Genomic DNA, 24370 nt, shown 5'->3' with positions numbered 1-24370 from the left:
CTCCAGGCACGCCCAGGAGGGCCCCGAGGAGGGGCCTGTGGGCGAGGGAGAGGGGAGGTGCAGCGGCCAGGAGGTGCCCCAAGCCCGCATGCCAGGGCAGCCAGCAGTCTCCCTGACAGCAGCACTAGCCTCAACCTCAGACCAGGCTTTGTGGGGGCTGGGGGGCCTTCCCCCGATTATGTGACCTGGGTGTGGGGGCCATGCAGGGAGGGCACCCAGGGCAGGGCCAGGCAGTCACCACCCCTCTATGTTGAGACTGATCTGGACACACCCGGTTGCCGACTATATGTGGGCCACATGATCGGGGGTGAGGTCTTTATTCATTTTTTAAAATATTTTTATTGATTTCAGAGAGGAAGGGAGAGGGATAGAGAGATAGAAACATCAATGACAAGAATCACTGATTGGCTGCCTCCTGCACGCCCCCTTCTGGGGATCGAGCCCAAAACCCAGGCATGTGCCCTTGGCCGGAATCGAACCTGGGACCCTTCAGAACGCAAGCCAACGCTCTATTCACTGAGCCAAACCGGCTAGGGCTTTATTCATTTTTTAAAATATATTTTATTGATGTCAGAGAGGAAGGGAGAGAGAGAAACATCAATGATGAGAGAGAATCACTGATTGGCTGCCTCCTGCACGCCTCCTACTGGGGGTCAAGCCAGCACCTGTGACCTCCTGGTTCATAGGTAGCCGCTCAACCACTGAGTCACCCCGGCCGGGTTGGGGATGAAGTCTTTAAAATGCTGGCAACTGGGAATCTTGTCTTGGCAAAGCAGCCGTGAAGGGCCTCTCGGAGCATTGCTGAGCCTGGAGTTGCCCGCAGGGCTGCAGGGGGGCACCCCCAGACGGTGCCCCATCTGCGTGTTTGACGACTGTACGCCAAGTCCCCACCCATTCCCGACTCAAAGGATGCGCTGGGTTCCACGCTGAATGCCTGCCCCGCCCTGTGTGCTGACCTCCCAGCCCCCCTGCGGGAGAGCATCATACACACCCCTGTCGGGCTGGGGTCACTGGGGACCCACTTGCATCTCCCGGGGTGGGGGTGCTTAGCTAACAAGGGCACAGCTCCCTCCTCTGCTCCCGTGTGCATTGGCCTCAGATTTGCCCCCATCCCACTCTCATCCGGAGCTGAAGGGCTCCGTTCGGGGTGGGGGGCCTGGCCGGGGCCTGAGCGCCAGAAGCGAGTATGGGAAACAGGGCCATTGCGGCTGATCCTGGGGATTAACAGCTACAAAGTGGATGAGGAGGCGGAGGCCATTGACGGCAGCCCTGGGGCTGCGTTCCCAGGGGGGCCGGTCCCAGCAGCCTGTGCCTGAGCCCCGTCCAGGCCGCCTGCGGGCCTAATCCCCTGGGAGCTGCCGCCAGAGGGGCCCCTGAAATAAGGCTGCTGTGGGTGAGGGCTGCCCCCGTGGGGTGGGCCGCTGGGGTGGTCGGGGGGGTGGCCCTGAGGAGGGCTGGGAGGTGGGGAGGTGTGCGCCCAGGGGTGTGAGTGTGCCCCTGGCCTGGGCGGCTTGTCTCCCTCCGTGGACATCCCGAGCTCACGCGACCCCAGGGTGCGAGGGGCGGCCTCAGCCCCTGTGTGTATCTGAAGTTTAAGGCCTCCCTTTTTTTTATTTTTTAAAATGTCTTTATTGATTTTTTATTTATTTATTTTTGTTTTAGAGAGCGAGGAAGGGAGAGGGATTGAGGGATAGAAACAATGATGAGAGAGAAACATAGGCTGCCTCCTGTGTACCCCCTACTGGGATCGAGCCTGCAACCGGGGCATGTGCCCTGAACGGGGATCGAACCCGGGACCCCTTGGTTCCTGGGTTGATGCTCAACCACTGAGCCATACCGGCTGGGCTAGGGCCTCCCTTGAGGGGCATGGGGCCTTGGGGCCACGGCTGGGGCCGCTCAGGAGTCCCAGGCGTGTGGAGGGAAGAGGCAGGGCCTCCACCTGCAGGCTGAGTGGGTGCCGTGCATGTGTGTGTGTGTGTGTGTGTGTGTGTGTGTGTGTGCATGCTTGTGCACACACCATCCAGCAGGGTGCTTGAGAGCGGCCCTTTAGCGCGGGCTGGAAGGGCTCTGCAGATTGTAATCAGATTAAGGGGGCCCATCACTTAGGGCTCTTGAAAAGGCCACGGGACTGCTCATCGGCTGGGGCGCCGGGCCCACAAAGGCCGGGAGGAGGGCTGCGGGGAGCCGCCTGCGGGGGGGCGCGGATGGGGGGCGCTCTCCCCTCTCTGTCTCTCGTAATTATGTCAATTTGCTAGCCAAATTGTTTGCTCGAGTGGACAGGGGCTTGTGTTCCATTCATGTGATAATGTGGGAACCGCAGGCCGCCTGGCTGGGAAAACGGGAGGTACCAGGGCCTTTCTCCCCAGAGCAGGCAGGCCCGGAGTGTGGGCGCGGGGTGGGGAGGTGGGGGGGTGCGGGCGCCCGGGGCCTTGGGAATCCTCCCCCAGTGTGGGGCTTTTCCCCAAGCATTCCAGAAACTTCCAGCTGGGGGGTGTGCTCTGGGAGGTCCTTATAGGGCCTATTAAGATGAAGGACGGGGCCCTGGCCAATGTGGGTCAGTGGACAGAGTGTCAGCCTGTGGACTGAAGGGTCCCAGGTTTGGTTCCAGTCAAGGGCACGTACCTCAGTTGCAGGCTCGATCCCTGCCCTGGTTGGGCCTTGTGTGGGAGGCAACCAATCGATGTGTCCCTTCCACATCGATATTTCTCTCTGTCTCTTCCCCTCCCTTTCACTCAGAGTATTTGCTAATAGAATCTCTAAATCCAGCATGTCAAACTCTCGGCCCGCGGGCCGTATGCGGCCCACAACAAATATTTTTGTGGCCCAGCCAAGATAACGGTATGTAAGAAAACATGAATTTCATCATTGCCCTTCTTCTATTTTATACTCTACTTTTCAAAATAAACCTACGTTTCTATGAAAATTGAAGCTTGTGCTTTTTTTGTGGCCCACGTTAACTTAAACCTTGTTTATTTGGCCCGTGTTAGCCTTTGAGTTTGACATGCTTGCTCTAAATCAGTGGTTCTCAAAGTGTGGTCCCGACCAGCCGCACCGCCATCACTTGCCAACTTGTTAAAAATGCACAGTCCTTGAGTCCCTCCTCCCCAGCCCACCGAGTCAGACACGGGGCGGTCGGGCCCCCTGTGCTGGCTCCAGTTTGAGACCCATTCCTCTACGTTATTTAACACTTCGGGGTGTTTCTAATTCCATGTCATTAAAACCTGTGCTACACCCTGGCCGATGTGGCTCGGTTGGTCCCTGTGCACCCAAAGGTTGCCGGTTCAATTCTCAGTCTGGGCACATGCCCAGGTTCCGGGTTCGGTCCCGGTTACAGGAGGCAACCGATTGATGTTTGTCTCTCACATCGATGTTTCTCTCCCTCTCTCTTCCTTTCTAAAATCAATTAAAAATATTTAAAAAACAAACAGCAACAAAAATGTATGCTACAATATGTCCTTTTTATTTTTTTAAATATATTTTATTGATTTTTTTACAGAGAGGAAGGGAGAGGAATAGAGAGTTAGAAACACCGATGAGAGAGAAACATCGATCAGCTGCCTCCCACACACCCCCCACTGGGGATGTGCCCGCAACCAAGGTACATGCCCTTGTCCGGAATCGAACCTGGGACCCTTCAGTCCGCAGGCCGACGCTCCATCCACTGAGCCAAACCGGTTAGGGCCAATATGTCCTCTTTAAAAATATATACATATTTTTATTGATTTCAGAGAGGAAGGGAGAGAGATAGAAACATCAGTGATGAGATAGAATCATTCATCGGCTGCCTCATGCACATTCCCTACTTGGGGGAGGGGGCAGGATCTAGCCCGCCATCTGGACATGTGCCCTTGGCTGGAATTGAACCTGGGACCCTTTAGTCCGCAGGCCAGTGCTCTATCCACTGAGCCAAACCAGCTAGGGCGATATGTCCTTTTATTTGTGTGTTTGTGCCTCCTGAGAACACTTCTTCCCTCTCAAAATTTTCTTGGTTAACTTTTCACGTTTGCCCTTCCAAATGAACTTTAGAATCAGCATCTGAATTCCGTCTCAATGGCACGGCATCGACTAGGTGTTTTAATTTAGAAAGGATTGACATCTTGACAGTATCGAGTCTTCCCATCAAATATTGAAACGCGTCAGGGTTTTAGGTATAATTCACATAATTACATATAATTTAGGCAGGCTTTGTTATGATCCTAGGTATAACAATTGCAGGAGAATTTTATGAAACTAAGAATATAATTGCAAAGGGTCAGGCTTATGATCACCTTATTCTTCTTGGGATAGTCTTATTTCTTTTTTTATTGTTTTTTTGACAGAGAGAGAGAGAGAGAGAGAGAGAGAGAGAGAGAGAGAGAGAGAGATTTGTTGTTGCACTTATTTATGCATTCACTGGGGGATTATTGTATGCGCCCTGACCGGGGATTGAACCTGAAACCTTGGTGTTTCAGACGATGCTCCAACCAACAGAGGCACACCGGCCAGGGCTGTACACTATTTTTTTTAAAAAATATATTTTTTATTGATTTTTTTAGAGAGAAAGGAAGGGAGGCCCTAACCAGTTTGGCTCAGTGGATAGAGCATCAACCTGTGGATGGAAGGGTCCCAGGTTCGATTCCGGTCAAGGGCATGTACCTTGGTTGCAGGCACATCCCCAGTGGGAGGTGTGCAGGAGGCAGATGATCGATGTTTCTCTCTCATCGATGTTTCTAACTCTCTATCCCTCTCCCTTCCACTCTATAAAAAATCAATAAAATATATTAAAAAATAAAAAAAAAGGAAGGGAGAGGGGGAGAGAGATAGAAACATCAACGATGAGAATCATTGATCAACTGCCTGCTGTACTCGATCGAGCCCACAACCCCGGGCATGTGCCCTTGACCAGAATCGAACCCGGAACTCTTCAGTCCACAGGCTGACGCTTTATCCACTGAGCCACACCAGCCAGGGCTGTACACTATTTTTCTTTCTTTTCCTACTTTTTTGAAAATATCTTTTTAGTGATTTTTGGAGAGGAAGGAAGAGAGAGAGAGAGTTAGAAACATCAATGATAAGAGAGAATCACTGATCGGCTGCCTGCTGCATACCCCCTACTGGGGATCAAACCTGCAACCCAGGCAGGTGCCCTGACTGGGAATCGAACTGTGACCTCCGGGTTCATAGGTCAACCCTCAACCACTGAGCCATACCGGCCGGGCTGTACACTATTTTTAAGTAAAAACATTTTGAGCATTTGTGCACAGAATTAAATGCCCACAAGGTAAACACCACTGCCCATGTTTGCTAGAAGGGATGGATCATTGAATAAACAAAGGGGCGGGTCTGGCCCACCTCCTCCTCTCTCCCCTCCGACCTCTCCCCCGTGGGCCAGGCAGTCTGTCTTTCTCCTGCGGCTGGAATGTCCCCCTTTAGTCCCTGAGAATCCACACACACAGGCCACAGGTGCCACGGCTGCGAGCAGCACACGACTTGCATCCCAGCTTCTCTGACCCGCAGTGAAAGCTCACCTCGCAGCCCTGGCCAGTTTTGCTCAGTGGGTAGAGCGTCGGCCTGGGGACCAATGGGTCCCGGGTTCGATTCCCATAAAGGGCACATGCCTGGGTTGCAGGCTTGTTCCCGAGTAGGGGGCGGGTAGCAGGCAGCAGGCAGCAGGCAGCCGATCAATGATTCTCTCTCATCATTGATGTTTCTGTTTCTCTCTCTCTCTCTCTCTCTCTCTCTCTCCCTCTCCCTTCTTCTCTGAAATCAATAAACACATATTAAACAAACAAACAAAAAAGCTCACATTGCTGGCCTGCCCCGTGGACACACCCGGAGCCACACCTGGCACATGAACTGTGCATGTGCACGCATGTGTGCTTATGTACACATACGTGTGAGACACTGCTTCACTAATGACCTGTGCCTTTTTTTTTTAATATATTTTATTGATTTTTTACAGAGAGGAAGGGAGAGGGATAGAGAGCTAGAAACATCGATGAGAGAGAAACATCGATCAGCTGCCTCCTGCACACCTCCCACTAGGGATGTGCCCGCAACCTAGGTACATGCCCTTGACCGGAATCGAACCCGGGACCCTTCAGTCCGCAGGCCGACGCTCTATCCACTGAGCCAAACCGGTTTCGGCGACCTGCGCCTTCTGCATGTTCCCAAGAGATGCCACCATGGGCTCCAGCAGGCAGAGCAGGCAGGATGCCAGCCCACAGCCCCAATCCCATCGGCCGAAGGGAGGGAGGGTGAGGGAAGCCTTGTCTAGAGGACTCCCCACTCCCATCCTGTCCCCTGCAGAGTGCGTGGGGGTGTCACGGGGGAGGAAGAGTCTTGCTTTTCACTTGATCCCCTCCTGTGCTCTCACAGCAAACATGTTTTTTATTTATCACCTTAAAAGCTAATAACAGCCCGGCCGGTGTGGCTCAGTGGTTGAGCATTAACCTATGAATCAGGAGGTCATAGTTGGATTCCCAGTCAGGGCACATGTCCAGGTTGCGGGCTCAGTCCCCAGTGTGGGGCGTGCAGGAGGCAGCCGATCGATGATTCTTTCTCATCATTGATGTGTCTATCTCTCTCTCCCTCTTCCATACTCTCCTGGGGGCCCGTCCTCCTGAATCTGGATCCCTCTGAGCAAGCAGAGTCTCTGGGTGGGAGAAGAGGCCCAAGTGCAACCACTAAATTGCTGGTGTGACTTTGGGAAAGGCACGTCTGCTGTCTGGGCCTCAGCTTTCCCATCTGTAAAATGGGAGGTTACATGAACCCAGCGCTAAGGCTGAGCACCTGAGGGGATAGGGACCCTCTTCCTCGGGAAAAGGCCCTGTGCATGGATTTGCATCTGATTTGAGAGTCACATGCCCCTCCCCTGTGGGCACAGACCCCAGGCTAAGAACCCCTCCTGAGCACCAAGTTTCCCTCTTCTTCTTTTTTTTTAAAATATTTTTATTAATTTCAGAGAGGAAGGGAGAGGGGGAGAGAGAGAGAAACATCTATATATATAAAAGGTCGACCAGCCAACTGGCCGGTAGCTATGATACGCACTGACCACCAGGGGGCAGACATGGCCGGGGAGGGACTGCAGGAGGTTGGCTCCAGGGCATGTCCAGCCTGTCTTTGCCCAGTCCTGCCCTGCTGGCCACCTTCTAATTAATTTCCTTTCAATGTACACAAATCTGTGCACCGGGCCTCTAGTCAATGATAAGAGAGAATCATCAATTGGCTGCCTCCTGCACGCTCCCTACTGGGGATCGAGCCCACAACCTGAACATGTGCCCTTGACCGGAATCGAACCTGGAACCCTTCAGCCCACAGGCCGACCCTCTATCCACTGAGCCACACTGGCCAGGGCAAGGTTCCCTCCTCTTCTGCCTCAGGTGCACCCCCCCCCCCGCCCCCGCTCAGAGCTGACTGCCTGGGGCCACCCTGTCTCTGGGTGAGCCGGAACCCCCCAACCCCCAGCGGTAGGTTGGCAGGAGGGGTGGAGCTGGCACTGGGTTAGGCACCCCGCCCTGGGAGGTGAAGCCCCCCAGGAGGCCGCTGCTGCAGCGCTGCCTCTGCGAGGGCCCTGGGATGGGAGGCGCCGGGCGGCCTGTACGCTTTGGCTGCCACATGAAAGGGGGGACGACATAAAGGCTGCCCGGCCCGCTGAGCACGGGCGCTTTGTGGGCCTCCAGACGGGGTTGCAGACGCCTGTGAATGAAGACGTCTGTTCCTCCAGACGCGCCTCCTTTCAGCCGGGAGGTGTTTCCCGGCCGGGCCTGGGCCTCTGCAGCCTCTGCAGCCCCTGCAGTCACAATTTGGCGATTGTGACTGTAAGCGGCCCTGCATTCAGCCCTCCTGGGGAGGATGGGAACGGGCTGGGGGGCCTGACCCCCTCCTACTCCTGTCCAGGAATGCGGTGGGGTCCCCTCCCTTCTCCTCCAGGCGAGGCCGGGCGGGGGGTGGGTGGGAGGGAGGCCATCTGGGAGCCACAATCCCCCGCCTCGGCCAGGCTTCCTTCCCAGGCCTGTGTGGTGCCAGGGTGGCCGGAGTCAGGGGTCACTGGTCCTTTCTCCTGAAGGCATGGGTGAGGCGTGTTGAGGGGACGGCATTCAGAGAGCCTGGGGTTCTCCTGGCTCGTGTGGCTCAGTGGGTTGGAGCATCATCCCGTCCCGAACGCCAAAAGGTTGCGGACTCCATCCCCACTTGGGGTGTGTATGGGAGGCAGCCGATGGGTGTTTCGCTCACATTGTTGTCTGTCTATCTGTCTCTCTCAAGTCAATAAACATAAACTTGGGTGAGGATTAAAAAAAAAATTAAGCCCTAGCTGGTTTGGCTCAGTGGATAGAGTGTCATCCTGTGGACTGAAGGATCCCGGGTTCGATTCCAGTCAAGGGCGCGTGCCTGGGTTGTGGGTTCGATCCCCAATAGGGGCCGTGCAGGAGGCAGCCGATCCATGATTCTCTCTCATCATGGATGTTTCTCTCTCTCCCCCTCTCCCTTCCTCTCTGAAATCAATAAAAATACATTAAAATCGCAAAACAAAGAGAGAGCCTGAGGTTCAAGTCCCAGGGCTACCGGAGATGCCAAACCCACTGCCTGATGTCACTGAGCCACGGGCCAGCCGGGGACCACCCTCCACCCTCTTGCCCTGTGAGCTGAACGACTCTGTATCTGCTTAAGCCTATCCCAGCCACCCGGCTGTGGTTCCCGTACAGCCGGGTCCAATCCCATGTGACACAGAACAGCCGGGGCTCACGTTCCCGGTCCTGCACCCCACCATGACACAGGGAAGGGGTTGTGCCACTCAGCGCCACCGTGGGGGAGGGGGTATGGCCATGGGGGGTGTGAGGACCTGGGAGAGCTCCCCAGCTCCCACAGACAGGCCACAGCGGTGCCGTCTCGTGGGCACCGGGTGCGCGAGTGTGTGCCCACTGGGGTGGGCGTGTGCCCTTGAACAACCAGGACCAGCTGACGGGGCAGGACATGGTGCGGGCCTCTGTGTAAGCATGGACCGCATCGCTGAAGGCACTGAAGATGGCTGGTATTTAACTTGTCCGAGTAGCTAATACTTTCACCCAGGACAAAAGTCACATCTGCAGGGAGGTCTCCTTCCTGTCCGTGCCCCCCATCTGTTCTCACGACTCCCTAAAAAGACAGTAACTGTTCCCCATCTCTCATGTATCCTTCTGGAGTGTCTGCACACATCAACAAGCCAGTGCAAACTTGTATTCCTATTTCTCCCTCCCTTTGCTCAGCTTCATAGTATTGTTTCGACCTTTGCCTTTTTTTTTTTTTTAATCCTCATCCAAGGATATTTTTCCATTGATTTTTAGAGGGAGTGCAAGAGAGAGGGAGAGGCAGAGAGAAACATCGATGTGAGAGAGACACGTGGATTGGTTGCCTCCTGCACGAGCCCTGACCAGGGCCTGGAATGGGGAGGAGCCCGCAACCGAGGTACGTGCCCTTGACCAGAATCGAACCCAGGACCCTTCGGTCCACAGGCCGATGCTCTATCCACGGAGCCACACCGGCTAGGGCCAACATTTGGCTTTTACAAATGTCATGGCAACAAAGTAACCGTGAACATAAGTCAGTTCTCAACAGCGTGAGTGTATCTGTAGGATACATCCCCAGAAGGGGGATTGCTGAGACAAACTCGGGTGCCTGTGTGACTTTGTTTTGTTTGTGTGTTTGTTTTTTGTTCATCCTCATCCGAGCATATTTTTCCATTGATTTTTAGAGGGAGTGAAAAGGAGGGGGAGAGACAGAGAGAAACATCGATGTGAGAGAGACACATCGACTGGTTGCCTTCCGCACGGGGCTGCAACCGGTATGTGCCCTCGAGCGGAGTCGAACCCGGGATCCTCCAGTCCGCGGGCCATCGCGCTATCCACTGAACCAAACCGGCTAGGGCATGACTTTGTGGTAAGTTGCCAAACTGTCCGTGGTGGGGCAGGTGCCGCCTCCCACCCACAGGATACGGCGTCCGGGCTCTTAACAAGGGCGCGTCCCTGCCTGGCTGGTTGCACACATCGTGGCGTGGCCGGCAGCGCACGGCCGTTCAGCCTTCCCAGCCCAGGGACCTTGCACGCGTACACAGGGCGGCCTGTTCACTCCTGAGTCTGGTCTCTCTCCTGCCTCTTCCCCGGAACAGCTTCTGGGGATGCTCCAGCGACCGCCACCACCTCAAATACACACACAAATCCCTTCGGAAGCTTGCAGAGCGGGGCCCTGAAGGCAGACGTGTGCCGACCTGGGTTTGCTCATTCGACGAATACGTGAGCAGCTGAGACTGGCCAGCCTTCCGCTCAGGACTGTGTATGTGATGTGTCCACTTGGCCAAGTCCCTGAACCTCTGGCCCCAGTGTCCTCTCTCTCTCTCTCTCTTTTTTTAATCTTCACCTGAAGATATTTTTCCATTGATTTTTAGAGAGAGTGGAAGAGAGAGGGAATGACAGAGAGAAACATCGATGTGAGAGAGACACATGGATTGGTTGCCTCCTACACACGACCTGACCAGGGCCCAGGTCAGGGAGGAGCCTACAACTGAGGTACGTGCTCTTGACTGGTTCGAACCTGGGACCCTTTGGTCCTTAGGCCGACGCTCTATCCACTGAGCCAAACTGGCTAGGGCTCCAATGTCCTCTTGAGTAAGACGAGGGGTGCAGACACAGGGTGTCCCCAGTCGCCTTCTAGCTCTAACGATGTATCATTCCAAAATCATGTTGCCAGTCCATGTCTGCCTCAAAGGGAGGAAAAACTTGGAAACACTTCTGTGGGCTGGTAAATGCCGGCCCTTGTTTGCAAGGATGGCTTACAGGCGATCAACTCAGACAGCGCGTTGCGGGCTGGTGAGGAACTGTGTGTGTATATGCCCGCCTGCGTGGTCAGCGAGGTGCCCCGGGGGCCTCCCACCCACTGCGTAGAAGAGTCAGCGGGGGTCTTGGTTTGGGATCAGCCCAACCTTGTTTGAAACCCTGCTCACTCATTTGGCGAATTGAAACCTCCCATCCACCCCTTTGTGGAAAGGAGTCTCCTGCATACTTCTCGCCCATGGCTCCTGGGAACACTGAAAGAGATCTGATTGCTGAAGTGCTGGGCGTGTAGAAAGTGCTCAATACACACACACACACACACACACACACACACACACACACACACACACAAAACAAAGTACTCAACAGCCCTGGTCGGTTTGGCTCAGTGGATAGAGGGTCGGCCTGTGAAGTGAAGGATCCTGGGTTCGATTCCAGTCAAGAGTACATGCCCTTCCTGGTTATGAGCTCGATCCCCAGCAGGGGGCGTGCAGGAGGCAGCCGATCAAGGATTCTCTCTCATCAGTAATATTTCTCTCTCTCCCTTCTTCTCTGAAATCAATATATATATATATATATATATATATATATATATATATATATATTTTTTTTAAAGAGAAAGAGCTCAACAAATGTTATCTGCATTCCCAGGAGTTTCTGAGAGCCAGGGGCCAGGGTCAGGCTTGGGGCAGACCTGCAGGTGGCCCCCCCGCCCTCCCCCTCCTGGCAAGGCCACTGGCGAGTGTGGTGCTAACCCTGTGCTGTCTCCACGGTGGCGGTGGCGGCTGTGGCGGCGTCTGGACAGGCCAGGAGGCAGCCGAGGACGAGTGACAGCTGGGAAGGTTTAATTGCTCCTCCGTGGCTTGGAGCGCCTCCCTCCCTTGCCAACGATCTGCATTTCAATGTGAGAAGAGTGGAAACGAGGATGCTGCTCAAAGGGGTTACAATGATTAATCATTTAAAAAGCAAGATCTTAATTACAGGCCGCAATTTTTGCTATTTAAGGAGTCCATTAGTTGCCAGAAAGAAGAAGAAAAAATTATCACAGGTTATTCTCCTCCAAAAGTAGAGAGTGGGGAGGGATGGTGAATCAGCTGCTGCTCAGAGATGGGGGGCAGGGTCCCACCCCAGGAAGAGCTCCCCCCTCTGCCCCCGAGGAGCAGGGTGGGCCCTGGCCATGGTGCTGGAGCAAAGCAAAGAGGCTCCTTCTCAGTGGTCTGGGGGCTGGTGCAGGGAGGTGGAGCCGGAGCAAGAACTTCCTGACCTCTCTCTACCCAGCTCAGGGGAGGGGGGGCGATCTAGCCGGAACCCCACCTGTGGGTGCCCCTGGAGGCCTCCTCCTGGGCGTGGCAGCTGGTGGCCAGCTCCTTTCCCCGTCCCAGTGACCCCTGACCCCACCCAGCTCAGGATGTGGGGTTAATTGCCAGGCCCTCCCCTCTGACCTCTCTGTGGGTTTTAGTCTTGTCCGGTCTCTCAGGCCCTGGGGTGTACAAAGGGGACTAGGCGTGGGCAGGGGGCGTGTTAGAAGTGAGACAAACACAACCAGGCCTCTTCAGTGGATTAATTTACTGATCCTCAGGGGGCAAAGATCAGGAGATCAAGAGCCTGCAGCCAGGCTCTAGCTGGTGTGGCTCAGTGGATAGGGCGTCGGCCTGCCAACTGAAGGGTCCCGGGTTCGATTCCAGTCAAAGGCATATGCCCAGGTTGCAGGCTCGATCCCCAGTCGGGGGCGTGCAGGAGGCAGCTGATTGATGATTCTCTCTCATCATTGATGTTTCTATCTCTCTCTCCCTCTCCCTTCCTCTCTGAAATGAATAATTTTTTTAAAAAAAGAGCCTGTGACCTCAGAGGCTTCTGTGGCAAGAGATCGGAAGGTCTTCCTCCACCCGGAACCTGGGCGCAGTCCCACCATGGAGCAGGGCACGCTGCCTGCCCCCATGGCCCGATCTGCGGCCCCCCTGGCCTGATCACCAAGCCTCCTCCTGGGCCCTGGCAGGTCCTGAATCCCAGAACACAGCCCGCCACACAGGGGCTCCAGGTGTGCGGGGTGGCTTCAGGAATCCCGAGCCCCGAATCCCCGTGGTGGTGCCTGACATCACACATGCCATCGATGTGAATAACTCGGATGAGTCCAATTGGTCAGTGTGAGCTGCAGCCAGGGCCCAGACTCCCTTGTTCCTATGATGCCATATGCTTTTTTTTTTTTTTTAATATTTTTTATTGATTTCAGAGAGGAAGGGAGGGAGAGAGAGATATAGGAACATCAATGATGAGAGAGAATCACTGATCGGCTGCCTCCTGCACGCCCCACACTGGGGATCGAGCCTGCAACCCGGGCATGTGCCCTGACTGGGAATTGAACTGTGACCTCCTTGTTCGTAGGTGGACGCTCAGCCACGGAGCCACGCCAGCCAGGCTGGTACCATATGCTTGAAACACGCTCGCAAACAAGCTGCAGACTTTACCAGCCGACCCAGAGGACAGGCGCAGTCCCTGCCAATCCTGCTTAATACCGGGAACAAAATAAATAGAATCATAAACAGTCCCTCCTGCCAGACTGATCAAATGCCCCTGAGTGAGTGTGTGTGTGTGTGTGTGTTCATCAGTCGCTTCTGTTCTAACATTTAGGCTCCCAGAGGGCAGGCTGCTAAATCGGATTGGATGGTAATCCCAGGGATTTCTGGGGGATGGTGGGAGCCACAGACTCACACTACGGATTTGTGAGTGTGTGTGGGTGGGTGTGTTTTTAATCCTCACCCGAAGATATTTTCCCATTGATTTTCAGAGAGAGTGGAAGAGAGAGGGAAAGACAGAGAGAAACATCGATGTGAGAGAAACACATCGACTGGTTGCCTCCTGCATGTGCCCTGACCGGGAATCGAACCCGGGACCCTTCAATCCGCAGGCCGATGCTCTATCCACTGAGCCAACCTGGCTAGGGCTCACTATGTGTTTGAATTCAAAGTAACCAGACTGATTTCCTGGGGACTCTGCCCTGGTCCCTGCATCCTCACACCTCATCACCATCCCCCAGAAAGGAGAGGGTGTCTGTCCCTTTAATTGCCAGGTTCCCCACCTCTGGGCGTGAGCACACAGCCATTCCACCACCCCCACTCCAGTGCTGATTAACTGCAGGGTTAGGCACCCCAAACAGGCTGAGCCACATTACCTCTGATGTTGGCTCTAGTCACTGGCTCTGGCGGCTGCCTTGGAGCCACGACCATCAGCAGCTTCCTGACGCTTTACTTAGACCAGGAAACGGCAAATGTGATGGAAATGAAAACTTTATTCTGTTTCTCATTCTTCCCAGGAGGGTGGGGCTGGAGTGCGGGAGGAAGGCCTGGCATCAGAAGCAGGTGAGGGCAGATCACAGCCCAGGGCCTGCCCCTCCACAACCAGGTCACCCCCGGGTTCCCCATGGGCCATGGGGGATGCCAACTCTGCCCTGCCTGCCTCCGAGACCTGCCGAATGCCCACGCCCGGGGAGGTGCTCTAACCTCAGGGAGCCCTGGAGGTTTGGGGTGCCGGCGTCCTCTCTCCTGACAAGGCCCGTGTCCATCCCAGCGGCCGGCCCCGAGAGCCATATGAGAATTTAGGGGCTGCTGGGGTTGGGAACATCTCTGGCTGGCTGCCTCCCTCCCAGCTCGGCCGTGCAGCTGTGCTGCGCTCCCGCCTCTGCCCCCGGCTTTTGTCAACGCTGAATCCAAGTGACATCTCAGAGGAGGCTCCCGGGTGGGCGGACAGATGGGAGGGGGGTGCTCCAGGCCCCTCACCGGCCTTCTCCCAGGATGCTTCCTGCCCTCATTTGCAGGGGCCTGGCCTGCAGTCTGCTGCCCTATTTTTTTTTTTTGAATATATGTTTTTATTGATTTCAGAAAGGAAGGGAGAAGGAGAGAGAGAGAGAAACATCAATGATGAGAGAGAATCATAAATCGGCTGCCTCCTGCACGCCCTACACTAGGGATGGAGCCTGAGACCCTTTCTTGAAGACTGGCTAGAAGCACGGTCTTAGGGGTCAGAGACCCGCAGCCTTGATTCCACGTATGAGCCGTGAGGCCTTGAGACAGTCATGGACTTCTCTCCACCTTAGGACAGGGTAACACTGGGAGCAGTGAACGCATCATCGTGGGCACAGGGCTGAGCCCACCTCCAGTTTAAAGGGCTTAAAAGGAGGAGGGGGGCCCTAGCCGGTTTGGCTCAGTGGACAGAGCGTCGGCCTGCGGACCGAAGGGTCCCAGGTTCGATTCCAGTCAAGGGCACATGCCCGGCTTTCGGGTTCGATCCCCAGTAGGGGGCGTGCAAGAGGCAGCCGATCAATGATTCTCTCTCATCATTGATGTTTCTCTCTCGCTCCCTCTCCCTTCCGCTCTGAAATATATTTTTAAAAATAAATAAATAAAAAATAAAGAGCTTAAAGGAGGAGGGAAGAGGAAGCAGGGAGGAGCTGTACCTTAGGCACAAGTACCCCACAGACATGCCCTCCTGCGCCCTCTCCAGCCTCACCCCACTTTCCAGCCGCTTCCTGGGGTGGCTCACACTCAGTCCGCCCTGCATATCAGCAAACCCCCTGAAAAGGCTTTTCGGCCTATGAATGGCACTCAGGGCACCTTCCGGAGTCTCCCCAGCATTTAGCGTGGATGCCGCTGGCCATGTGTCCAGGGATGGGCCCCGGAGGACCAGGGAGCTCAGCGGGGACCCATGTGAGTGCCTGGGTCCCGAGGGTGGGGGAACTGATGTGAGCTGGACGGGCAGGTCTTGGCTCTGCACGTAGAGCCACTGGGTGTCGGGCTGTTGGGAGGGGCCGGAGGCTGCCTCACTGGAGCCTGGGAAACCCTCTCCCCGCTCGGCCACAGGCGGGGGTGGGAAGTCAGGGCCACGGGGGCTTTGTGCCCCGCACAATCGCAGCCGCTCTTCTGGATAAAGGGCCAAACAAAGGGACCTTCGGAAGTGGCCACGCTGCTCAGCACCCGGGGAGGCCCCAGGAAGCCAGCTCTCCCACCCTCCCACCCAGGCTTCCTCCCAACACCCCCCAGGAGGGCCAGCTGGGCTGCAGCCACTCAGGGCCCCGGCAGCTGCGCTGAGTTAATGAAAGCGGAGAGAGCCCCCCAGCTGGCCCGGCAGAGCCCGGCCCGGGCAGGTGGGGGAGCTAGAATGCCACTTTCTTTCTTTTCAATTTTAATATATTTTTATTGATTTCAGAGAGGGAGAAAGAGATAGAGACATCAATGATGAGAGAGAATCACTGATCGACTGCCTCCTGCACGCCCCCTACTGGGGATCAAGCCCTCAACCCGGACATGTGCCCTGACCAGGGACTGAACCATGACCTCCTGGTTCCTAGGTCGACGCTCAACCACTGAGCCACACCGGCCGGGCTAGAATGCTGCTTTCTTATTCCCCGAGAGCAGCAGGAAGTGCCCACAGATGAGAGTGGGTTTCCGAAAGGCCTTCGGGCCTCTGGTGAGGGGTGGACCTCCTGAGGGGTGGCTGGTTGGCAAACGGGGGGTGCAGCTCAGGACACTCAGACGCATCTCCTTTTCTGACCCCTGACCCCCCAACTGGCCAATCACATGGACAAGATCATGTGCTTAGCCAACTGAGAGGTCAGACAGGAACCTCCCCCCAGGGCCTGGCACCGTGGGAAGCGCCTGGAAGTGCCCAGACTCAGGTGTAGGCATGCCTGGGCGCCGCGGCTCTGGCCATGCAACCTCAGTGGCTTCACTGCTAAGCAGTGCTAGTACAGAAACAGGTCTATTTTTTATTATTATTTAATTGATTTCAGAGAGAAAGGGAGAGGGAGAAAGAGATAGAAACATCAATGATGAGAGAGAACCACTGATCGGCTGCCTCCTGCACGCCCCCTACTGGGGATCAAGCCCTCAACCCGGGCATGTGCCCTGACAGGGACTGAATCATGACCTCCTGGTTCCTAGGTCGACTGACGCTCCACCACTGAGCCACACCGGCCGGGCTAGAAACAGTTATTGCAGGACAGGACGGGGTGTGCCTTACACGGGATGATGGCTGTCGGGCCTCTGATTCACAGGCTGTGCTCTGCAAAAGGCAGCCGTCTCTCAGGCCCCGTTTGAACGTGGGTGATCATTAGTTCTAAATTAGTTGTCAAAAGCAGGGCTCGGCGCTGGCTGGTTTGGCTCAGTGGATAGAGTGTCGGCCTGGGGACTGAAGGGTCCCAGGTTCGAGTCCAGTCAAGGGCACATGCCTGGGTTGTGGGCTCGATCCCCAGTGGGGGGCGTGCAGGAGGCAGCCGATCCATGATTCTCTCTCATCATGGATGTTTCTATCTCTCTCTCCCTCTCCCTTCCTCTCTGAAATCAATAAAAATATAGAAAAAAGAAAAAAAGTAGTGCTCAGCCCAAGCTGATTTGGCTCAGTGGATAGAGCATCAGCCTGGGGACTGAAGGGTCCCAGGTTCGATTCCAGCCAAGGGCACATTCCTGGGTTTCAGGCTCGATCCCCAGCAGGGGGCATGCAGGAGGCAGCTGATCAATGATTCTCTCTCATCATTGATGTTTCTCTCTCTCTCTCCCCCTTCCTCTCTAAAATCAATAAAGATTTTTTTTTTTTTTAAGTAGTGCTCAGAATAAGACTTCCAAGCTCAGAGCCAGGACTTGCCCCTGATTGTGGGCACCCCTGGGTCCCCCCCACCCTGGGGGCAGGGCATCTGTGGGCCCCCAGAGCAGCAGAGGGGAGGCCCTGTCGGCTCGGGGGAGGATGGGATGACGCCCCCTTTGCTAGCATCTGGCGGAGCCTGCCAGGCCCTGGGCTTCTGAATGCCCATTGGAGCCACACACTGGACGCTGTGTCCCGGGCCGCGCCGTGCCAGGCCCCTGCCACCCAGAGAGAAGGAGCCTTTCTTCCTTACTCGCCACAGCCAAGGCCCCCCAAGGAGCACCAGCGGCAGGGGGAGCTGACCTCCGTTCAGGAAACTCGGCTCCCCCACCCCCCGCCCCCCCTTGAGCCTGGGAACCTCAGAGCTGGGACGGAAGTGTGGCGGTCGCCCTCTTTGTGAGTCAGGGCCCCCACTCTGGGGCTGCGGGATTCCCAGCGCTTGGCTCAGCGCCGCCAGCCTCCTCTCCCTCCCCCCCATTCAGACGGGCTCTGAGCACCTCTCACAGGCTCATCTGTGGGCCTTGAAAGGGGATCGCGCTGGAGCCCACGGAGGGCCGTGTTTGGAGGGGGAGGGAGTCTAACTGGAGTTCCTGTGCACACTTTTTAAAAAAACGTGTTTTTTTTTAGAATAGAAGTAATCCTGTTATTTGCAGATTTTTAATATTTCCTACAACTTTTGTGATATCATACTCTGTCAGTACAGTTTTGATAATATTATTATACTTAAAATCCTTTTGTTCTTGAAATATTAATGCTTATTGCATGTAATCCTATCTAATAAAGAGGGAATATGCTAATTGACCATCACGCCATCGAGGCACCCATAGCCACAAGATGGCGGCGCCCAGTCCCCTCAGCCCCGCCGGAGTCCCCCAGTCCTGGGGGAGCGGCAGGTGCTGCTTGCCTGCTGCCGGAGTCCCCAGTCCTTTCACAGAAAATGGGTTGCCTCAAAAGTTGGTTGACCTTTTTAGGACAAAAAGCATTCAAAATCTTTGAAAAGGGAATTCCAATATTTATAAAAGTTTGGACTAGCCCTAACCGGTTTGGCTCAGTAGATAGAGCGTTGACCTGCGGACTCAAGGGTCCCAGGTTCGATTCTGGTCAAGGGCATGTACCTTGGTTGCGGGCACATCCCCAGTAGGGGGTGTGCAGGAGGCAGCTGATCGATGTTTCTCTCTCATCGATGTTTCTGACTCTCTATCCTTCTCCCTCCCTTCCTCTCTGTAAAAAAATCAATAAAATATATATTTTTTAAAAAGTTTGGACCAGACAATTCAAGGTTATTTTCACTACAACCTTCTATGATTTTTGTGATATTAACATTCTGAAGTCACATAGTAACAGTTGTATTGTATGTAAGCAGATATTATTTAAAGGAATGGCCATTATTATTAAAACAACTCATAAAACCACACTGTTTGTATGTCAAGGACATTCTGTGTGATTTTCCTAATGGCTGGAGTTAATGCCCCTAAACTGGCAGTCAGACATCCCCCGAGGGGTCCCAGATTGAAGAGGGTGCAGGCCGGGCTGAGGGACATCCCCCACCCCCACCCCCGTGCATGAATTTCATGCACTGGGCCTCTAGTCCTCTATAATAAAAGCCTAATATGCAAATCGACTGAATGGCGGAACAAACGGCACACTCACCACCAGGGGGCAGACTCTCAACGCAGGAGCTGCCCCCAGCCCACAGGCCCCAGGCCAGCCAAGGGGGGTGCCAGCGGGGAAGGGGAGACAGGGGGGCCAATCGCCCTGCTGGTCGCCCCACAGATCGGCCCTGATCACCCACCAGGCCTAGGGACTCTACCCATGCATGAATTTCATGCACTGGGCCTCTAGTATTATCATATTTAAGATAGTTTTTTCTTGAATAATTGGTGTTTATTGCATGTAACATTTTTATATTTAAAATGGTTTTTCTTTAAAAAATAAATTTTCACTTCTGAAAAATGTTTTTATTGATTTTTTAAAGAGAGAGGAGCCAGGCTTGGTGGGCCTCCACGCTTCCTACTCATTTGGAGAACCAGACTGGGCAGCAAAAGCAACATTTCCAAGTTCCAGGAAAGGCCCCCAGTTTAATTTTTTTAAAATATATTTTTATTGATTTCAGAGATGAAGGGAGAGGGAGAGACAGAGAGAGAGAGAGAAACATCAATGATGAGAGAATTATTGATCGGCTGCCTCCTGCATGCCCCACACTGGGGATCCAGCCTGCAACCCAGGCATGTGCCCTGACCAGGAATGAAACCGTGACCTCCTGGTTTATATGTCAATGCTCAATTACTGAGCCATGTCAGCTGGGCCCCAGTTCCATTTTTAATAAAGCCCTCCTTTCTCACCCCTGCTCTGACCTCCTGGCCTCCACACTCTGCTCCCTCTCCAAGCCTCTGCACCCAGGCCTCTCAGATGCACGAGCAGCAGCACCAGGGAGAAGAAATCTGTTAGCTCCTACCCAGCTGGGGTAGCTCAGTGGTTGAGCGTCAACCCAGAAACCAGGAGGTCATTGGTTCAATCCCCAGTGGGGGGTGTGCAGGAGGCAGCTGTTTGATGATGTTTCTCTCTATCCTTCTCTCTCTCTCTCTAAAAATAAATAAAAAAACATATATATATAGAGAGAAACCTGTTGCCCTGTTGATTCTTCAGAGGGACTCAACCAGGAATTCTATCTCGTTCTTACTCAACATCTCCCTAAAAATGGATCCAAAATGCAGCAAAGGGAGCCCAACCCGTATGGCTCACTGATTGAGCATCAACCTAGGAACCAGGAGGTCAGGGTTCGATTAATGGTCAGGGCACATGCCCCGGTTGCGGGCTCCATCCCCAGTAGGGGGCGTGCAGGAGGCAGCCAATCAGATTCTCTCTCATCGTTAATGTTTCTATCTCTCTCTCGCACTCCCTTCCTCTCTGAAATCAATAAAAACAGATATATATATATATATATATTTTTTTTAAAATGCACAAAAGGAGAACAGGAAGCCACCCGAAGAATTCCTCTCGGCGCGCACGGATCACGGGGTAAAAACAACTGGCCTCGTTAAAACTGCTCCTTAATGAGGCTCCTTCCCGGCCTAATTGTCACCATGGCAACGACCCCCCAGCGGCCATGTTTAATTAACTTGGAATCAGAGGCACCGAACGAGCTCCTCCAGGAAATGGCCGGCCTGGGCAGGCACGCGGTCCCTCCCCTGCCCGCCGGCCCCTGGCACCGGGGATGGGGCAGAAAACGCTCAGCCCCAGCTTCCCTATCACCTCCCCCTTCTCAGAGCCATGGCAACAACAACAACGACAATAATAGTAATAAGGGTAGACACTGTGCGAAGCGCTTGATACGCGCATTCTAGCTTTTCATCTCCATAGTAACCCCGCCCGGGAAGCGCCTGGACCAGGCGGGGTGAGGCGGGCCCCTCCCTTCCGACACCTGGGTTGGCCGCCCAGGTAGCAATGCGACGCGCCGCCACACGAGGCCGCTGTGAGCGCGGAGGAACCCGCCACCTCGGGGTTGGGGACCCCGATGGGAGGGGCTGGCCCCTTCAAAGAGTTTCCGTCCCAGTTCCCCAGTTCCCGACTGTATCGCCCCAACTTTGAAGAGTTAAACATGCAGGGGGAGCCCTGCCGGTGGGGGTCAGCGGTTGAGCGTCGACCCAGGAACTAAGAGGTCGCTGGTTTGATTTCCATCAGGGCACATCCCCAGTGTGGGGCATGCAGGAGGCAGCTGATCAATGATTCTCTCTCATCATTAATGTTTCTTTCTTTCTTTTTTAAAAAAATATTTTTATTGATTTCAGAGAGAAAGGGAGAGGGAGAGAGAGCTAGAAACATCAGTGATGAGAGAATCATTGATCGGCTGCCTCCTGCATGCCCCACACTGGGGATCAAGCCCACAACGGGGCATGTGCCCTTGACCAGAATCGAACCTGGGACCCTTCAGTCCACAGGCCGCTGCTCTACCTACTGAGCAAAACCAGCTAGGGCTCACTGCACTGATGTTTCTATCTCTCCCTTCCTCTCTGAAATAGATAAAAGTATTTTTTTTAAATGACTCTGGGTTTGGGGTTCCCCACCACTGCCCCGGGCCTGGGCCACTCCACCCGCCCTACCTGGCCTTCTCCCTTCTCTTCTCTCAGACCCTCCAGGGTGGAGGACTCAGCACCGCCCCACAGTCACTTCTTCCTGAACAAGGACAGGCCCTCAGGGACAATGAGCAGACAAACAAGTGGGGGACTCGGTTTCCTGGAATGAAGGGGTGGCCAGACCCAGACTGCCTTCCAAACCCCAGCTCTGCACTCCCCCCCGCCTCCGTCACCAGGTGACCTTGGGCAAGTCACTTTGCACTTGACTGCTCCCAGCTTCAGTTTCTCCAACTGTGAAATGGGTGGGAAGTAGTTCCTTTTGGTCACTGAGACAAATTAAACCTCTTTTTTTTTTTTAAATATATTTTATTGATTTTTTTACAGAGAGGAAGGGAGAGGGATAGAGAGTTAGAAACATCGATAAGAGAGAAACATCGATCAGCTGCCTCCTGCACACCTCCCACTGGGGATGTGCCCGCAACCAAGGTACATGCCCTTGACTGGAATCGAACCCGGGACCCTTCAGTCCGCAGGCTGATGCTCTATCCACTGAGCCAAACCGGTTTTGGCTAAACCTCTTTTTTTAAAAAAAATGTATTTTTATTGATTTCAGAGAGGAAGGGAGAGGGAGATAGAAACATCAATGATGAGAGAGAATCATGTATCGGCTGCCTCCTGCACATCCCCTACTGGGGATCGAGCCTACAACCCATGCATGTGCCCTTGACTGGAATAGAACTCGGGACCCTTCAATCCGCAGGCCGAAGCTCTATCCACTGAGCCAAACCGGCTAGGGCCAAATTAAAGCTCTTATCACAGCCCCCATAGTGTTATTATGTCATTAAAATGTCTGTGCCAGGGCAACTGGCCACCTCCACTGAGAATTGGTGAGCAGACATGTTCACACAAATTACACAGATGGGAAAAGTGAGGTGACTTCCCCTGCCAGGGTCCCACTTCAGTTCCTCAGACCCAGACCCTGGCTGAAGGGGACATTGGCCCTCAGCCAGTGACTTTAAATGCCTCTCCTCCTTCCCTTGCCCCACCATTTCAGAAACTTCTGTTAATAAAAAGTTCCTCAAAAGAGTATTACAAAACAGGTAAATAAGGTTTCTGATTGGTCAGTATAGATGCAAATTAGGATGCAATTTGTATAGCTTTGATTGGACTGAGCAGGTCTCAGTCCATTGGTCTGAGGTGGGTGCTGAGGGCGCAGTGGGGAAGCAGAGAGTCAGGTGGCCCTTTGAGAGTAGGTCCCCACCAACTGGGGCTTCCCCAGTCCAGGCCCCTCCAGGTCTCAAACCTGGTCCCCTCCTGCTGTGTAAGTCTGACCTCCACATCTGTGTTGGTCCTAGGGCAGCTGACTGCGCCATCCACACCCCCAACTTCCTGAGGGTGCTGCCTTGCCCAGTATGTGCACTGCACACAGTAGGTGCTGTTCCGTGTTCATTTCCTCCCATGCCCCTTGCAGGAGCCAGCCACGCTGTGACCGCTCGGGCGCCCCCTGCTGGCGCTCAGGGTAACAACCTGAGCCAGCACCAGCTCAGAAGGCTGGAAAGCTTGTTTTTAAGCTATAGGGACCCTCCAACCACCCTGTGCGGACTGACCCCGCCCTCACCTCCTGCCAAAGTTACACGCAAGAGGCTCCCAGGGAAATCTTATTTTCCTGTAATTTTATCCTAAATGCAAACAAAGTGAAAAACGTACTCATTTACTCAACAAATACTTACTTAGTGCCCTGACATTCACCGCTTTGGCTAACACGGATGGAGCACTTCCTGCATGCAAGGCACTGGCTGGCTCTTCTTGTATTAGCTCCCTCAACCTCCCAACAACCCTCGCAGAGCGGTACTGATATCACCTCCTCCTTACAGCTGAAGACACCCAGGTCCCAGGAGAGGAGCCCAAGGTCACACACCGCTCCTATGTGGGTTTTTGTTGTTGTTTGTGGATTTGAACTTGGGTGTATTCAGAGCCCAGCCCCCCAGCCCCTCTATTACACCGTGCAACACTGTGGTTAAACAAACCAACAAAAAAGAGATTACAAGAGGCTTCCAAGCACCCTGGCCAGTTTGGCTCAGTGGGTAGAGCATCAGCCTGTGGACCAAAGGGCCCCGGGTTCGATTCCAGTCAAGGGGTACCTTGGTTGCAGGCTCCTCCCTAGCCCGAGCCCTGACAGGTCTCATGCGGGAGGCAACCAATCAATGTGTTTCTCTCACATCGATGTTTCTGTCTTTCCCTCTCTCTTCTACTCTCCCTAAAAATCAATGGAAAAATATCCTCAGGTGAGAATTAACAACAACAAAATAAAATTTAAAAATTTTTTTAAAAAGGGCTTCAAAGCATCCCTCGTTCTCTCATTTCCCTGGGGACTGTCTCCTAGAAAGAGAAACAGAGGAATGTTTTCTCTAGACAGAGATGTTAGGGTTTTCCTGATTATGTGTTTGCTTGTGGCACCCGAAGAATAAGATGGTTTCCCTACATTTCAAACGCAAGTAAAGTTTTTAAAAAATAATAAAAGCATGCAAATCACTAGCAGTTTGAGATCCCCACCCCATCCCTTCAAAATTGTACTTCCTTCCAGAAGACAAGAGAATGAGAACTTAATAATAAAATTTGGTGGTGGCCCAGCCAGTGTGGCTCATGGAGCATCAAGCTATGAACCAGGAGGTGACGGTTTGATTCCCAGTCAGGGCACATGCCTGGGTTGTGGGCTCCATCCCCAGTAGGGGGCGTGCAGGAGGCAACCAATCAAAGATTCTCCTATCATTGATGTTTCTCTCTCTCTCTCCCTCTCCTTTGTTTCCAGGGACCTGCATGGCCTCACCTGGGCCTGCGCACAGCCTTGGTGCGGGCGGTAAGTGCTGAGCTAAAGAGTGGGTT

At 54.0% G+C, this 24370-nt stretch overlaps 1 protein-coding gene and 1 long non-coding RNA gene across 3 annotated transcripts in view; one reads left to right on the top strand and one right to left on the bottom strand.

Moving 5' to 3' along the window:
- Nucleotides 1-13329, top strand: part of RHCG (Rh family C glycoprotein) — a 30117-nt gene extending 16788 nt beyond the window's left edge. For both annotated transcript variants that reach the window (XM_080651844.1, XM_080651842.1), the window contains exon 11: nt 13167-13329. The gene's annotated coding sequence lies outside the window, so the exon portion shown is untranslated. The remainder of the gene's footprint in view (nt 1-13166) is intronic.
- LOC308239189 overlaps nt 1-24370 on the bottom strand; it is a 56849-nt gene that overhangs the window by 16683 nt on the left and 15796 nt on the right. The gene's annotated exons all lie outside the window — the stretch shown is intronic.

This window comes from Plecotus auritus (assembly GCF_963455305.1).
Source record: "Plecotus auritus genome assembly, chromosome: 15".
NCBI classification, from domain to species: domain Eukaryota; kingdom Metazoa; phylum Chordata; class Mammalia; order Chiroptera; family Vespertilionidae; genus Plecotus; species Plecotus auritus.
Note: the sequence above shows the minus strand (reverse complement) of the source record. Positions and strands in the feature narration are given on the sequence as shown.